This window comes from Moschus berezovskii, chromosome 6, assembly GCF_049115385.1.
Source record: "Moschus berezovskii isolate FMDL1 chromosome 6, NW_MosBer_1.0, whole genome shotgun sequence".
In the NCBI taxonomy this organism is placed as follows: Eukaryota; Metazoa; Chordata; class Mammalia; order Artiodactyla; family Moschidae; genus Moschus; species Moschus berezovskii.
Window position 1 is genome coordinate 92,810,972 of NC_142465.1, and position 12,459 is coordinate 92,823,430.

At 42.2% G+C, this 12,459-nt stretch overlaps 1 protein-coding gene and 1 pseudogene across 1 annotated transcript in view; both read left to right on the forward strand.

Annotated features, from left to right (window-relative positions):
- Positions 1 to 12,459, forward strand: part of ST8SIA1 (ST8 alpha-N-acetyl-neuraminide alpha-2,8-sialyltransferase 1) — a 180,610-nt gene that overhangs the window by 67,696 nt on the left and 100,455 nt on the right. The window lies entirely within an intron of this gene.
- On the forward strand, positions 5,491 to 5,937 carry LOC148777683 (large ribosomal subunit protein uL16-like; annotated as a pseudogene).

Sequence of the window (12,459 nt, forward strand, 5' to 3'; positions counted from 1 at the left end):
ACTGTAGCCCGCCAAGCTTCTCTGTCCATGGGATTCTCCAGGCAAAATCACTGGAGTGGGTTGTCATGCCCTCCTCCAGGAGATCTTCCCGATCCAGGGATCAAACCCGTGTCTCTTATGTCTTCTATGTTGGCAGGCAGATTCTTTACCACTAGTGCCACCTGAGACTCCATGTGTTGACCTGCACTATCTGCCTTAGTTTTTTTCACGTTGGCTCACCTTATCCTCATAGCAACTCAGTGTGATGGTTACTGTGGCCTTCATTTCATAGGTGAAACTGAGAACTGAGATGGGCTGAGTAACTTACTCATGATTCTAGAGACAGCAAGTGGAGGGCCAACATGTAAAACCTGGCCCATCTGATTTCCAGTGTATTATTGTTTATTCTTTTTTTTTTTTCTTCTTGAAAAATCATAGGTTCTGGCAGTTTATTGTTAATTTATATCAGTCACCTTGAAACCATTTAAAGTTTTTCACTTCCCTTAGATGAATGTTCTTAAAGGAAATGGAGAAAATCTTTTTGTAGCTATCTAAGAGAAAAAAAATATAGTTCAGACATGCAGGCTCTAGGATCTTCTGCAGCACTGTAGTTTCCCGTTGACTTTGAGTGCCTTTATGTCCCACTTAAGAAGGAGAAATAAAACTAGTCCCTTTATTTTGGTTTCTATTAAATGGGTTCTTGGGTCCAATTCCAATGTGTGTGACTGGAGACTTCCCCACACCACCAAGCAATTCTCAGACACCAACTGGTGGTCTTACAATTCAGCTCAATCCTGACACTACATACCTGGAATTAGCATCACATTCCAAGGACTAAGAGACGCAGGTTTGATCCCTGAGTCAGGAAGATGCCCTGGAGGAAGGCATGGCAACTCATTCTAGTATTCTTGCCTAGTATTCATGGACAGAGGAGCCTGGTGGACTTCATGGGGTTGCAAAGAGAGGACACAACTGAAGTGACTTAGCACGCACACCAAGGGCTCAGTCCAATAAGACTGCTCTCCACTTCAAACATCAGTGGCAAGCCCAGGTTATGGCTTGTGCTTTTGACTGACTGACTATGCATTGGAGGTTCCAGTGACTCCTTCCAACTCAGGCTGCCAGTTGCAAGTCCAGGTCTTATCCTGATTGACTTCTGACTGACCCTCTATAAATCAGAGGTTCCTACGATCTCCTTGAGTTCTGTGAGTTTGCTGGAACTGCTCACAGAACTCAAGGAATCCCTTTACTTGCTCCATTACCGATTTATTACAAAGGCTATTAGAGGATACAGATAACAGCCTGATCTGATGAAGAGTTACATAGAGCAATGTCCCCAACAAAGGAGCTTCTGTTCTTGCGGACCTTGGGGCCTTGCTTGGTGGCAAGTGGAAGCACCCTGTTTCCACAACCTGGAAGTTCTCTGAACATCATCCTTTGGGTGTTTTATGATAGTTTTGTTATGTCAGCATGATTGATTAGCACATTGGCCATTGGTATTTGATTCAACCTCTAGCCACTCTCTTCTCCCTGGAGATCCAGGGAGTGAGACTGAAACTTCCAATCCTCTGCTCATGATGAGTTGCCTTGACAACCAGGCCCATCCTTAGGTGATTTCTGAAAGTGACCTTCATTAACATAAACCCGGTTGTGGTGTGAAGGGGCTTGTTATGAATAACAAGACGCCCATTTCACCTTTATGGCTCTGAAGGAGTTTCAGGAACTGGGGACAAGAGACCAAATATTATGAAAGATGCTCCCTTCACTCATATTACTCAGGAAGTTTCAGGGGTTTGGGGAGCCATAAGGCAGGAACTGTGGATGAAGACCAAATATCTTTCAGAAATATATTTTGGTCATCTGAATGACCAAATATATTTGCTCCTTATAAATCACATCACATCTGTCACAGAGAAATCCAGGTTCTCAGAGGGAAGCACTTTATTCTCTGTATATTGCTTCTTTATTATAGGAATCCAGAACACGATTCCACTGCCGTTAACTACCTCAGGGCATTTATTCTGTCATCATTGGTTGAACATGGGCATTAGAGAAAAAATATGTAGGGAATGGAATCTAAAGATCTGGGTTTTAGACCTGGCCTTTCTATGATGGTATTTGTCATCTTAGGCAAGTTATTAGTGGTTGTAACTATTCTCCGCCTGAATTTTAGAATTTTCAGTTCTGGATTGATAATACCTGGTGTTCATATTTCAGTGTTCTTATGAAAAACAAAGTTAAAATGAGGTTAGGGATGTAAAAGTACTTTGTAATGAATGCATGATGCAAACATAATAATGTTACTTTTATTATCTTTTAAAACATTTATGGCATGTAAGCATTTCTTAGGAGTTTTGGTAATAAAGGAACCAATGGGGGAGTGGAAGCACTAGAAAAGGGGTCAGTTTTCCGTTCTGGTGAGTAGTGAGGAGATAAATCTGTTGAGTCTTGGATTTGGGAAAATATAAAGGAGTGATGGAGAATGCCTCAGACTCTGGCAGTCAGACATTTGTATCGTTATTGTTGGATAATAATGATGATATGCTGAAATGTGCTGTTAGAAATATTCAGTGTGAGAAACATTATTAATTTCTAGTGAATTAAGATTCTGTGTCTAAACAGTGGAGTAGCTACTGTTCTTCATACTGTTCTATAACTGAGAAGATAAGGAGAGTGGGTCATCCCAGGATTTCCACATATCTGTTATCCTCAGAGGAGAGGAAAGCACAAGATTAGAAGTGAGTTGTGGATGAATCTAGAGTCTGTCATTCAGCGTGAAGAAGTCAGAAAGAGAAAATACGAATATAGAATATAGCACGTATATTGGGGCTTCCCTGGTGGCTCAGTGCTGAAGAATCTGCCTGCCAATGCAGTAAATGGTAGTTACACTACCATTTGTAAGACAGATAGCTAGTGGGAGCCTGATGTATAGCACAGAGAGCTTGGCTTGGTGCTCTGTGATAACTTAGAGGGCTGGGATTGAGGGGCGGGTCTCAAGAGAGGAGATACATGTGTACCCAGAGCCGATTCACATTGTGGTACAGCAAAAACTAACACAACGTTGTAAAGCAATTATACTCCAATTAAAATAAATATAAAAGGAAAAAAAAAAAAGAAGTGAGTTGCCCCACAGAGTAGTTGAAGGTAAACTGAAAGATGTGTTTGTCTTTCAAACTTAAAAATAATTACAAATTAATATCTTTCTCTAATGAAAATTGGGTTTCCCTGGTGGCTCAGATGGTAAAGACTCTGCCTGCAATGCTAGGAGGTCTGCGCTGGATCCCTGGGTAGGGAAGATCCCCCGGAGGAGGAAATGGTAACCCACTCCAGTATTCTTGCCTGGAGAATTCTATGGACAGAGGAACCTGGCAGGCTACAGTCCAGGGAGTCGCAAAGAGCTGGACATGACTGAGCAGCAAACACTTTCACTTTTCTAATAAAATTATCACAGGTTGTCTATGGTTAAAAATAAAATGAAAATGAGATGTAACGAGTGGCCTATCTTGCCATGGTGTGGACCTTTCTACAATGTTTGACAGTGTATAAAGTTTAGTGCAAAGACTGATCATGGCTCAGACTTACAACTTCCTGGAAACAATTGAAAAGCCTGCATGGCACTAGTTACCACTGAGTCAGATCTCATCCGCAGGTCTGATGGGAGCGATAACTCTTTTCAGGAGGTTTGAATGTTCCATAGAACATTTTCTTCTTAGATTTGTTTGACATGACAGGGTGTTTTCCTGCAGAGAAAGCTGGTATATCTTTATTTTTCTTCAGCTGGTATCTTTATCTTGGTCCTTCTTACGGGCTAATGTCCAGATGTAGAGAGGCATTTCTGATTTTTATTTCATTTTGAGCTTTTGTTTTCATACCAGGAAGCCTCTGTTTCTTTTTTGCTCTTGATGTACTCATTTGCACTTCTTAACTCTGTTAGGGATCTCTTAACATCACCGACTCTATGGACATGAGTTTGAGTGAACTCCGGGAGTTGGTGATGGACAGGGAGGCCTGGCATGCTGTGATTCATGGGGTCGCAGAGAGTCAGACACAACTGAGCGACTGAACTGAACTGAACTGCATAAAGATACATTTGATTAACTTAGAGCATATCAAGACTGAATTTTCTCTGACTTAATTAATTTGGTCAGGGAATAAAAAAATACAAAATGAGTATGGAAAACATTTTCTTAATGTTTGTATCTGTTCAAATCAATTTAATCTCTTTCTTCTGATAATTGGCCTGTAGTCTTTAGGTCCCTTAGGAGCTGATGGAATGTTCTTGTCATCCTTCATGGCCTGACGCACCTTCTTATTTGCAGGTCAGAACTTCAGGGTAGACTTGCCTGACAGGGTGAAGAAGGGGTAGGGAGGGGATAGAATAGGGAAGGGAATTTAGCTATGGAGACTGAAAGGAGGTCCAGCCAGTAGTAACCAAGTAGATTAAGATTCTCAATCTAGGTAACTGTTGGCAGTAACCAGGAGATAATAAGAAGCAAAAGAAAGACAAATACTATATGATATCACTTATATGTGTGGAGTTGAAAAGATGACACAAATAGACTTACCTCCAAAACAGAAACAGACTCACAGATGTAGAAAACAGACTTGTGGTTGCCACGACGGAGGGGGAGTGGTGAAGGGATAGAGTGGGAGTCTGGGATTAGCAGATGCAAACTATTATACAGAGAATGCATAAACAAGGTCCTACTGTATAGCACAGGGAACTGTATATTCAATATCTGTGATAAATCACAATAAAAAATATGAAAAAAATGTATATATAACCAAATCACTTTGCTATACAGTAGAAATTAATATTTTAAATCAACTCTACTTTAATAAAATAAAAAAGAAATGAATGGTTACCAAAGGGGAAAGGGAGGAGAGGGAAGGTTAAATTAGGAGTTTCGGATTAACATATACATACTTCTACATGTAAAAAGATAAACAACAAGGACCTATTGTGTAGCACAGGGAACTATATTCAGTATCTTGTAATAACCTGTAATGAATCTGAGAAAGAATAGATGTGTGTGTATACCTGCATCAGTTTGTTGGACACTTGAAAGTAACACAACATTGCAAATCAATTATACTTCAATTTAAAAAAGAAAAAAAAAAGTGATGTTCCACTAGTGTGAAGCTCTATCCAGAGAGCCAGATTCAACTGTCATTGATTTCAAGTTTCCAGCCAGTAGGCTAGACGTTTTGGCAACTTTAGGGAGGTACAGACCAGAGGGGGGCAGGGTGCCATCCTTCTAGAGACTTGGGAGCTTTAATCCAGGCAGGGACCCAGGGGAATAGGATGGACATTTCTAGCATGGAGATTGTTAGGACTTGGCCAAGTCATAATGTCCCTCCGCACCAAGCTGCAAAAACAAGGAGCATGTGATTGAGGCCCTCTCTGGGGCCAAGTTCAAGTTTCCTGGCCACCAGAAGCTCCACAGCTCCAAAAAGTAGAGAATTACTGGCTCTTTCCCTTTGCCACACCACCGAAGTTTCTGGTGTCCCATGGGCTGCTGTCTCGCACGGTGTTATGGGTACTGTAAATAAAAGCCGTACCCAAAGTCTCCCTTTTGCCAAGGTATCTCAGATGCTAAGATCTACATCTTTGACCTGGGGCAGAAGAAGGCAAAAGTGGATGAGTTTCCACTCCATGGCCACATGGTGTGGGGTAAGCATGAGTAGTTTTCCTCTGAAGCCTTGGAGGCTTCCCTTATTTGTCGAGCAATCACATGGTGAAAAGCTGTGGCAAAGGTGGTTTTCACATCCTGGTGTGGCACCACCCCATCATGTCATCTGTATCAATAAGATGTTGTCCTGTGCTGGAGCTGATAGGCTCCAGACAGGTATGTGTGGTACCTTTGGAAAGCCCTAGGGCACAGTGGCCAGGGTCCACATTGGCCAAGTCATAATGTCCATTCCCACCAAGCTGAAGGACAAGGAGCATGTGACTGAGGCCCTCTGCAGGGCCAAGTTCAAGTTCCCTGGAGGCCAGAAGATCCAAATGTCCAGGAAGTGGAGATTTACTAAGTCTAATGTGGATGAATTTGAAAACATGGTGGCATGAAACACTGTCTGTATGGCTGCAGGTTCAAATACATCCCTATTATTGTTGTTCAGTCCCTCAGTCATGTTTGACTCTTTGCGACCCCAGGGACTTTGTGACCTCAGCACGCCAGCTCTCCCTGTTCCTCATCATCTCCCAAACTTTGCCCAAGTTCATGTCCATTGTATCAGTGATTCCATCCAGCCATCTCATCCTCTGATGCCCTCTTCTCCTTCTGCCCTCAGTCTTTCCCAGCATCGGGGACTTTTCCAATGAGTCGTCTGTTCCCATCAAATGACTAAAATACTGTAGCTTCAGCTTCAGCATCAGTCCTTCCAAGGAGTGTTCGAAGTCAATGATGTTAATTTCATTCCTAATCCTGGCCTGCTGCTGCTGCTGCTAAGTCGCTTCAGTCGTGTCCGACTCTGTGCGATCCCATAGACCACAGCCCACCAGGCTCCCCCGTCCCTGGGATTCTCCAGGCAAGAACACTGGAGTGGGTTGCCATTTCCTTCTCCAATGCATGAAAGTGAAAAGTGAAAGTGAAGTCGTTCACTTGTGTCCAACTCTTAGCGACCCCATGGACTGCAGCCCACCAGGCTCCTCCGTTCATGGGATTTTCCAGGCAAGAGTACTGGAGTGGGGTGCCATTGCCTTCTCCAAATCCTGGCCTAATTGGGACAATTTTTGAGAACAAGGCAGAGGCACATTTCTAGAACTGAGTCTGAGCTGGGCACCAGGAATCTGAAAGAGCAATGTGGGACTGAGTTTTGAAAATAAGACAGAGGCCAAGTTACCAGCGTCACACCACAAGGCCGGAGTCAGAAGACCATGGGTAACTTGATGGTGGTTCCCACAGCTTTAGGTGGCTACTTACCCAGATCATTTCCCTGAAGCCAGGGCTGGTCCACATTTCCCAGGGCTCAGGCCACGTCTGCAGTGGCCTGAGTGTGGGTTGAGGCTGAGAATTAGGCCTGATAAACAACAATTTTCTAGACAAAATATTAAGTTCTTACCCTCTCCTGGGTCACCTCTGTGGAGACTGACAGTACAGAGGACACAGACGTTCAGTGAAGGAGAGAATCTGGGCAAATTGTTAACCAAGGCAATGTATTAGTAGTTTGTCTGAAAAATATGGGACTTCCCTGGTGACTCAGACAATAAAGAATCCGCCTCCAATGCAGGAGACCTGAGTTCGATTCCTGGGTGGGGAAGATCCCTTGGAAAATAGAATGACTCCCCACTCCAATATTCTTTTCTGGAGAATTCCATGGACAGAGGAGGTTGGTGGGATAGGTGATGGGCTAAGTGTGGTGAAATTTTAGGATGGATAGCGTGTGGATCAAGATTCGCTGACTGTAATGGAAACAGAAGTGCTTTCTGAGGATAACTAACATTTTATATTCTGAAAACTATTACATGTAAAATTTTTCTTGCTACATTTTATTTTTCCTGTCTGCTGAGACTCATACTTTTAACTCTTTGCTAAGGAAAATAAAAAGGTGCTGAACAAAAAGACAATAGCAAATTAAATTCATTCGAGAATTTTTACTCTGGGCGATCTGCTGTTAATGCACTGGCTAGCAGTTCCTTATAAGTATATGACTATTTTGCTTAAATTTTCCTCTTCTTAGGGTTCAGTCTACTCTAATGAGTTGGCCAAAAGTTTCATTCCCGAATGAACCTTTAGGCTAATCTAATACAATTTGGAGTCTTATCTACTATTTAGATGATAGCACATTCACAAAATATTGTTATTCTGGAACCGTAAAACGTATACATTTCCTAATTGTTTTTTTTTCTTGTTAAAGCCTAACATAGATGTTGACTGTTACACACAAGGTCATTAAGAATGAAGTAACTGCAGTTGGCAGGTGCTTCCAGGTGAGATGGAGATTGTTGGAGTGTTTCAAACCTGAAGGCCAGTGATATGTATGGACTCCAGGGAAAAGTATAGTATTTCTTCTTTAATAAAATAAGCTTTAATCTTAATTTTATTTGTATTTACTTATTTATTTACAAATATCTATTGGTACTGTTCAAGTGTCTTTTTTTAAAAGAAGTAGCTCTGATTAACAATATCCTGTTAGTTACGGGTATACAGCACAGTTGTATGTATGTACATCTGGATATACATATGTAGTTTTTTCATATTCTTTTCCCTTGTTACAAAGAATTGAGTATAGCTTCCTGTGCTTTCCAGTAGGTCCTTGTTGATTATATTAAACATATGGTACTTCTATGTGATCCATGAAATTTAGCACAAATTGAGAATCCACAGCATATAATCAGAGTTGAGTTAAATTTTAAAATAAGGCTTTGCTGCCCCAGAAATTCCCTTTCATGTGTGTTGAACTTTCCACCAAAATGAATATGCCTTTTTGCCAGCAAAACTATGCTTTCCTAAAATTTGGGTAATTCTGTATAAAATAGAGAGTTGACACATTCATTCATCAGGCATTTATTAAGCAACTTCTGTTGTGTACTAGGGACTGGACTCACTCCTGGGGAGGTGGTGGTGAGTGAAAAGAGACCTTTTCCCTCCCCTTATTTGGGTCCTGTCTTCAGTGTCCCAGAGGCTCCTTACCTTCCACATGTTCAAAATTTAACTCCCTCCCTCCCCATCAGCTTCTCTTTATTCCCTGCTGCAGAAAATGACACCATAACCCACTCAATCACTGGAGTTGTACTTATGTTTGAGTCCATCCTCTGTACCAACCACTTTTCCAGTGCCGTTTCCTTTTGTAATATCTCTTGACTCCATCCCCTCTTTCAGGACCTCTCTGCCACTGCAGTAGGTCAGGGTTTTTCATCTGTTACATGGGTTCATTCAAGAACAAGTTTCACTGTTAACGAACTTGCTCCCTCCAATGCCCTGTACCTTGATGCCAATGGCTGTCGTTACAAAATGTAAATGGTTTGTGTAACTTCTCTTAGGCTGCTCCTCTCTGTTTGCCATGCAAGCAAACAAAAGCAAGTGGCTAAACTGAACACTCACCAAGCCTGCTGGAGCAGGGTCAGATCAGGAAACTCATGGAGAAGGACAAGTAGCAGCTGGCAGATATTCTGCTGCCGTTTCATGATTAAAAATGATGAGATTCTAGATGTTCTAGACTCCAGGAGAGGGACCCTTAAGCTAGGCTGGCATATTAATCATTGAATTAGGAGTACTAATCCTTCCCCTCATTTGATTCAAAAAGTGTGGTATTTTTGTACTAAGATATAGCAGAGCTTGGCTTTGGCTTGGTTTATCAGCTCAGTGTTTGTGGGTGATGGAAAGCCCTCTGTAGTCATGACCAGCACCCAGAGGACAAACCTTGCACCCATGGGTGAATAACATAGCTTGCCAGAAAAGGATTATCAATTGGCTCAGGGATGGGTAAGAGTTGGCCTCTTCCCTGGCATGGTGGGAGGGCTGGGACCCTGCCTTGCTATTGGCCTGGATTGAGGGCCTTCAGTGCCAGACCACTGCTGGCCTCAATGGTGCTTTTACCACAGGCCACTTCCTTTTCTAGACTGCAGGCGCTCAGTCTTGGACAAGTTAATCCTTCCTGATTACCACCTATAGATAAAGGTCAGACTTCATTCAGTGGCATACAGGCCTTCAATATCTGAACTCTTGGAGAATATAAGATGGTATCAGCTTAGTAATAGCCATCCACCTTCTTTCCCCTGCTGCTTATTACTTTATACAATTGATTCTCAAACAACACGGGTTTGAAGTGTATGGGACCACTTATATGCTGAATTTTTTCAGTGGTAAATAGTAAAGTACTACTTCATCTCCTGTGGGTTGAAACTCAGGTTCGGGACCATGAATACAGAGGAACCATGAATACAGAGGAACCATGTATAAGAAGGGCTGATTATAAGTTAACATGAGAATTTTTTTGATTGAGCAGAGGATTGGGCTCCCAAACCACCCCTCCCACTACATTCAAGAATCAGCTGTGCTCTGTGATTACCACGTGACTTGCATTTCCCCTCAAAAGTTGTGCTTTTTGATTCCCTCTGCCCAGCATATTCTTCCTTTCGTTGTCTAATAGGTTCTTCTTCATCTTTCAAGATTCAGCTAAAGCATCATCATATGTGTATAATGTTCCCAGTTTCCTCTCCAAATCTCTGTTGCCTGCCATGTCAATTAAAAATCTGTTCTCCCCGTCCTCTGCCCTGCCCAAATTTGTGTATATCTCTGTCACTGTACTACTGAATAGCAGTGATTTGTTCACATGCTTTCTGCACACCAGAAAGCTTCTGAGGGCAGTATCCAGACAGGGCCTGGCACGCAGCATGGCAGATGGTAAGTGAAAACAAGCGGAATGAACAATAGAAGGGAAAGTTGTTCATCCAGGGCCTTTGCAACCACGTGACTGCAGCTTCATTCTTTTGAAAGAGATGCTGCCTGTGCTGGAAGGACCCAGGATCAGTCCTGTGAAGCCCACGATACTGGGAGAAGGAAAGGGAGTGGGTGTTAACAGTGATCCACGTTGTGTGGGATATGGCATGTCTGAGATCACTTCAGGTTTCATTCTAGTTTTGAGACAAACAGGATCATACAGTTTTAAAGTTAAGCCACAGTTTTGGTGCGGGACATGTAGTTGTTATAGTAAGTCCCCTACATATGAATGAGTTATGTTTCAAGGACACATTCATAAATCCAATTTTTTAAAAATCCAACAAAGTTAGCCTAGGTACCCAAATAACAATCGACTATATAGTTATAGTACTGTAATAGATTTATAATACTTTTCACCCAGATAATACATAAAAATACAAAAATAAAAGCATTTTTAGTCTTATAGTACAGTACCTTGAAAAGTGCAGTAGTACAGTCCAACAACTGTCATATGGGGGCTGGCATCAAGTGAACAGGCAAGAAGAGTTACTGACAGGAGGAGGGAGAGGCGGTGGGAGACAGTAGAGCAGAAGGATCGTCAGCAACAGGAGACGGAGGGCCAGCTGCAATTTCACTGATGCCTGACAGTGATGAAACACACATTCACATCTTTGAAAGTTTGCAACTTGAACGTTTGTAAGTAAGGGGATTACTGTATTTTATTTTAGTTTGTTTTGCTATTATTAAACCAGTTTTCAAATATATTATTCTTGAGAAATTGTTATTGGATAGAGCTGAAGGGCATTTGAATGTTTGTGAAGATCCTTTCTTTCTCTTTCACGTCTCTCTTCCTTATTTTCCACCATTGCCTCTCCCCTTCCTGTTCCAGGTGACAGTGGCGTCTTGCCCGGGATTTTATAGTCGCCCCTTATTGGCCTGCTTCTATCTAGTCTGGCCTCCTCTCCAGTCTCCAAATTACAGCCTGAGTGACTTATTTTAGAATGCAAATCAGGTTGTGTCATCCCATTGTTTAAATGCCTTGATCAGCTATCCCACTGATTTCAGGATAAGACAGACTCCTCGGGCCCACAAGGCTCTGCCTACCCTGTTCCCTGCCTGGGGCTCTAGCATCAGTTTGCACGGTGTTCCCTCTCACCCTGGACTCTTCACCTTTCTGGCCTGCTTTCAGTCGCTAATAAATGCTATGTGCTCTCTTTCTGTGCAGCTTTTTGATGCTCCGTCCCTTTCCCTGGAAGGCTCTTCTGTTCTCTTATCTGGTTCACTCATGTTAATCCCTTGGATCCTGTTTGAGTATCAGTTCCTCCAGGTACCTGTCTTCAGATACCTCTCATTCATCACTTCAGATTCAGTTGTTTAAGTATTTGATTCAAGGTTCTCTCTCATTTGAGACAGTACTCACTGTCCCAGGAACAGTATTTAATTTGGGAGGATAGGGAGCTCTGTAATACTTTCTATTACCGAGTCCCAGCTCGTATTGCTTGCCGCACGACAGGCCAGTCTGTGGAGAGATGAGATGTTTGGACAAGGAATCATGACTTTATCCAGAAAACCCGCAGACTGAGAAGATGACAGACTAGTGTCCCAAAGATCCATCTTACCCAAATTCGGATTCAGGCTTCTTTACTAGAAGGGCAAGAGGTATGGCTAGTTTTTGCAAACTTCTTGGTGCAGAATCCTTTTGTTCTTGTAGTTGTCTCCACAGGTCAGGTAAATATGCAAGAAGACAAATGTTATTCTCTAGGACATCCTGTAAACATCCAGGAAGACAAATGTTATTCTCTGTTTTGCAACTTTTTATCTCGATGTGAATGAAAGTGTTACAGCCTTAAACGTCAAGCCTGGGAGGCAGAGCTTTGAGAAAGGGCTATTGTGTATACTTCAGGTTTGGTCTCTGTTATAGTATCTCAATTATTACCTTGAAGCTTGGGATGCGATGGAGGTTCAGTAAATTTTAGTGGAAGGAATGAAGCAGCTTGATTTTACTGCGTAAAATCACCAACTTTAATCCTGGTAGACCTCCCAGCTAGGTGTGGCATATATATATACACACTCACATATATATTTACATATAAGA